At 42.3% G+C, this 5803-nt stretch overlaps 1 long non-coding RNA gene across 1 annotated transcript; it reads right to left on the bottom strand.

Moving 5' to 3' along the window:
- Positions 1-236: 236 nt before the first annotated feature.
- Positions 237-2479, bottom strand: LOC102372493. The gene is made up of 3 exons (XR_324753.1): positions 2408-2479; positions 1361-1482; positions 237-480 (listed from the first exon to the last, which is right to left on the bottom strand). It is a non-coding gene; the product is annotated as an uncharacterized LOC102372493 (long non-coding RNA).
- Positions 2480-5803: the final 3324 nt, after the last annotated feature.

Genomic DNA, 5803 nt, shown 5'->3' with positions numbered 1-5803 from the left:
TTTGTCATACCAGTTCTTATTTTTCTGCCATAAGAAACAAGGTACATAAGAGACATCTCTTCTGTGTTCCTAATTTAAGCGCTCTCTCGCTTTCTCTTTTTTCACCCTAGCCATGTTTCAGAATATAAACTCACAGTTTTTGACAGGCAGTGTCAGAGAAATCTTCAGGGCAATGTCCAGATTAGGGAACACTGATTGAAGGCCACTGTGTCTTCAGTGTTTCAAGCAGTGTGGTTGGAGCTTGATCTCGCTCATTCTGTACAATGAATTTAAGCTGTATAAATTAATCATGTAAATTTTCATAATCCAAGTGCAGGGGCTAAAGGATAGTAAATTCAACAACAAGCTTATGGATTACAGTTATGTCCTATAAGCTGAGTTCAATCCTCATCGTTGCTTAAAAGAATTGAACCAGTATTTATTTGGGTTTGGTTCAGGTTCAGGTGCACTCAATCAGTTCAGATTCAGTTCTAAGTCAACCTGCCAAAAAAATAAGAATAAAAATAAGAGTGGCTCAGTTACTGGTTCAAATTGTTTTGAATCTGTTCAAATGCAATTTCTTCCAGGCATAGCATATAAATTATTTACTAATTTCAGAATAAGAAATAGGCTTTTAAAATAGAAACATGTTTGTAATGTGGAATACTTATTTAAAGTTTATACAAGTAATGTTTGTTTTTGTTTTTTAACTTGACTGCACTTCAATGTTGCATGACTTTGGCAGAGGTTTTGTGTTTTCATGAACAGCTTGCTTGAGCAAACTAAAATAACATCTTCTAATATAGGCTTTATCATATTGGATGTCTGTGCTGACAGAATAAATCTGAGTCTTGAAAATATTCTTTCAACACTCATGTAATGGAACTGCCATTATAATTTTTACCAGTTGATACAGTTTAGGTATGACATTTCTTTTGGTGTTCTCAGTATTTTAATATAACCCCCCTCTTACTGAGACATAGCTTATCTCCAAATGACTCAAGATATGGCCCTATTTTTTAAATTTTTTTTAGGGGGGAGGCTTTCTTTTTTTGCAGATCTTTTTTTTTTTTTCTCCTGGGAGATTTCACAGGCTTTAAGAAGACAGTCCAATTTCATCATCTGGTCTTTCACTTTCTGACATGTGTGCCTTTGATTCTATATGTCATTGACTTCAACTTCTTCTGAAAGAAACTTTTCCATTTTTTGTTCATGTGTTGATTAAATGAAGTGTTTTCTTTGAAATTATGCTCTCTATCCCCAAATTTGGACAAAGGAAGCTTACTTTGTCAGATGGGACCCTCGAATAAAGAGAACACACATTTCTTTTCAAGAGAATCACTTTAGATCAGACAATGGAAATGCAAAAACATGCTTATACCTGGGAGGGTGAGTGTAGGCCAGATCACAGGAACCCTGAGCTCTTGTTCCGATCTTTCAACAGCTCACGTCTGTGATTCCCCACTTTCTCCATGTTTACAACCACACATCTCTACAACCTGACTGGGTATATGATAATAAAAGGGATTGATTAATCAGCCCCCCTCCGCAACCAAGAGAATAATTTATGAGAAATACTTAATAAATGTTTAATTGGGATGACCTCAGAGGTTATCAATTAGGTTTCAACTCTTAACAATTCCCATTTAACTGCATTGGCCCTAATTGAGTCTCAGCCCCTGCAGGAGAGGATCAACAAAATTGTAAAGGCCTGATAAAATACCTAATAAAGTTAGCTCTTGGTCCATGAGTGTAGCTCTTACATAGTGCCGCCATATATGTGAGTAATAGTGAAATACCAGAAGCAGTAGAAACAATATGGCTCAGTCAACCACAACTGCAACATTGAACTCTTATTCCTGGCAAAATTCTGGTGCTTGTTCTTTTGCAGGGGTGCCCTTCTTTCATGCATACCAGGCTCTGGCTTCTTTACTATTCATTCCATCCAGGAAGATCACAGAGCAACCATGGATACTTTCTCAGCTCGTTGAAGGGTACTTGTCTGATAGCTTGCAAAGAAGATTTTTTCCAATTATTTGAGTTAGTTTAATAAAAGATATCAGGTTTACCCAAAGAACTTTGTCTGTTCTTTTGCAGAACTCTCCCCTTCATTCAAGGGGTTTGTTTTGCAGCTCATATGTAAAACTAGGTAATAATGATACGATATCAAACTATTAGTAGTGTATCGCTTAATAATAAGTATTATTTACATAATGAATGCTCTCCTTGTTTTTGCCTGGTTTAGTATTCACAGGTATGATTTTACTACTGTCTTTTGCTACTTGGGATGTAAGCTTTTAAAAGTAAAATAACCAGAAGCTGTTTTCTGTGTGTGAGGGTATAAGAATGCTGAAGCTTCTCACGCTCCTTAAAGCATCTGAGTGTTAGCCCAGGCATCTCCCTGAGTCTCCAGTCCTTCGAGCCTTACCAGTCACTGCCACCAATTACATGAGTGTAGTTGTGTTCACAACAGCAGAAGAGCCAGATTTTGATGCGACTGCAGCTCACATAACTGATACTCCCGTTGCTGATCATTTCCAATCTAATTATGTGCTTAATGTGATCTCACTTAGCTGGCCCAAGCACTTAATTGAATTAAGAGTAAAACCATAATTCCCCTAGGTGTTTCCAGAATTTGGAGTAAAACTCAGTCATTCATTACATTTTCAATTTGCATCTGCTAGGAAAGCCCCAGGGATAAAGGGGAAGATTTTGCAAAAGAGATAGCAGCTGAGTGTCACTAGACCTGAGAATTTAACAGGAAATCATGGCAGTTGTGGCAGGCTGAACCATGTGAAAAAAATTTCTATGTTTATTATTATTCACTTACCTGGCAGTAGCTGCTGCCAACCCTGGTTGAGGACCAGGACCCTGCACTGGTAAGCATTTTACCAGGCTCTGTAAATCTTGAGTATGACTAGCAATATTTTGAAAACACTTAGATCACTGAGGAGCCTACAGATTAAATACAAATGTATTTAGGAGCCTTGAAGTGCCTAAATACTTTTTAACCTTCTGGCTGTACATGACTTTGAAAGCCAATTGGACTTGGGCCTGGTCATTGTGCTATACCAATGTAACTAAAATATGATTTAATGCGGGGAAACTGGCAGAGCTTTTTATATGGAAACTATAGACAATTTAAATATATGAAAGTCTGCACCTAACATTTTGGATTAGTTTAACTAAACCCACTGATGAGTATGTGCTACAGTCCTCCCATAAGCAGAGCAGCAGAGGATGTGAGTATCTTATAGTACTCCTCCATCTCAATGTGCCATTATAAAGCACCAACAGTCTAGCTCAGTACTGTTCAATCTTTTGGCCCCACATGCCAGCTGAGTGGCCCAGAGCCTGTCTATGGGCTGGATCATGCTGTCTTCTGGTGGGATCAAGCCCTAGGGCCCAGTGCCACCCCCTCCCCATCCCACACATTGAGATTGGGTCCTGTGGGGCCAGCACTGACCCCCTCCCACACTGTAATTGAGTCCCCGGGGGCTAGAACCACCCTCTCCCCCTGCCTCCCACACTGAGATTGGGCCCTGGGGTGAGGTGCCACCCCGGCCTGACCCTGCACACTCGGATGAGGAGTCAGATCCAGTGTGCAGGGCCTGGGGCTCCCTCTGGATCTGAAGATTTGGTAGCAGGGGAGAAGTGCCACTGCTCTCCTGCAACCAAATTTCCAGACTAGGGGGGGGAGCCCCCAGGCCATTTCACATATCACCCCACGTTGTGCATCCCTGGTCAAGCTCATACTGTGGTAGCCCCTGCATCATGTTATGGAGGTTCCCCTTCAACTCCAGGGGAGAAAAAGATTACCAAAGAGGTGACTTTCACTGTCTGTGCATGAAAAATATCTCAGGTTATTAAGGTCTAGGCACAGATGTGGACTGGCACAACTATGTTGGCTTCTGGTGCAATTTTTTAAAGAAAAGGATATTGTGTCATGGTTTCAAGTCATCCCCATTATAGCACTGCTCAGGCCAACAGAGCTCAATCCTCTTCCTAAATAGCAGGGTTATCAAGCTTCCCTGCTCCCTGAGCCATGCTGGAGGTGGCAGGGCATGCAGTGGAGGTAAGCAATGGTGGTAGGGCCAGTGATGGAAGCAGTGGGGCAAGCAGAGGCAGGGTAAATGGTAGTGAGCTAAATGCTGGTACATCGTTAGCTCACTCCACCTGTCATCAATAACCATGTCTAACAGGGTCCCATAGTTCCTGATTCTGTGTCAGGTTCCACTTTCTTAATAGCCCCAAACTCCCTAGAGTCCATCAGAAGACCCATAGATTAGAAGCAGATCATAGCAGTCTTGAAATACCTGAAAAACTGCTGTAAAGAAGAGGGTGAACAATTGTTTTTCCTTGTTGAATAGGGAAGGACATGAAGCTTCATATGACAGGGAAGTAGATTTAGATTAGATTTCAGGGGGAAAAACACCCTTGTTTCTAGATCAGTGTGGACGTGGAATAGACTGCCCAGGGACATTGTGGAGTTTCCTTCATTTCAGGTTTTCAAAAAGAGGATAGTCATTGGTCATGGATGATTTAGGAGTAACAGTCTTGCATTTGTGCAGTGGGGTGGACCACATGATCCTGGAGGCCCCTTCTAACCCTATGAGTTTATTATTATTATCATTGTAATAGTATCATTAATTTATATTGTGGATTAAATCAGTCAACTGCAAGTGAATAGACACTGAGACAGAAGGATTGCTGTGTGTCTTATTTCACAATCTTTTTTTTTTTCTTTTTCCTTTTGGAGGGTAGATACACAGATGGGAACTAGTCCTCCTAATAGTTCATGCAAGTGTGAACAGCTGGAACTCGAGTTGACATGACTCAGGTTTTGAGAAACTTGCCCAGTGATACTAAAACAGTACTTCCCAAACAAAAAGTGTTTTAAGGGAAATTTGCTGATCAACTTTGCTACTGATCACAAAACACATTACTGTGTTTTGATCATAGTAAGGGGGGGTTACCACATCACTGGGAAAAAAATTCAGGGCCATAGATATCTGTTCACCGCTGCTTAAACAAGTTGACGGTTTAAAAAAAAACCAAAACCTGAAAGTAAGTTAGGTGCTTACTTTAAATGAGCTTGAAGGTCTCAACCTCACTTGCTTGTTTCAAAATATTCATAGGATCCTAGGACTGGAAGGGGGAGTATTGCTTCCTCCCATGATATGTTCAGTCCTAATACGAGAACGCTGTTAACTGGGTGCACCTATTCATGCAATTAGCACAGCTGAATGAACTCCAGCACAGTTCTTACTGGAGTTTCTTTTCCTGGGTGCAGAATTAGAGTAGATGCCATTAGATTAACAGTTTGCTCCCAGGCACCCTAGGCAGTGGGGGGCCACAGAGGACAGGGGGTGGGGTGGGAGACCTGTTCATGGTTCCTGTGTGGAGATCAGGATCTCAGTCCAGCTCGATGGTGCTGGCTTGGGGTGATGCCTTGTGCCCGAGTGTGTGTGGAGGTGGGGAGGGGGGCAGTAAGCACTGTCGGGAGTGGGGAGAAGGGAGACACGAGGAGGAAGCGGGAACAGGACTTTCCTGTAGGGTTTATTAAGACACCATCAGCATGCCAATGTGGGAAACAAGGATCACATGTAATGAAGAGGATCGAGGGCCAGACCCGTGGAGGGTGGGTGGGTGGCAGAGCGGTCATGGCTGGTGCTGCTGAATGAGGTCCCCCAACTGGCTGGTGGGTCTGAACCTGGTTCCTCCTCTCCCCACTGCAGCTCTGGTTAATTTAAAGGGCAATATGTACAGTGTGTGCAGCCCCCAGCCATTCCCAGCCTGGAGCTCCCTCTGGCTGCTGCAGGGG

This window comes from Alligator sinensis, unplaced genomic scaffold (genome assembly GCF_000455745.1).
Source record: "Alligator sinensis unplaced genomic scaffold, ASM45574v1 scaffold174_1, whole genome shotgun sequence".
In the NCBI taxonomy this organism is placed as follows: Eukaryota; Metazoa; Chordata; order Crocodylia; family Alligatoridae; genus Alligator; species Alligator sinensis.
The sequence above is the reverse complement of the archived record's forward strand: the minus strand, read 5'-3'. Positions and strand labels throughout refer to the sequence as shown.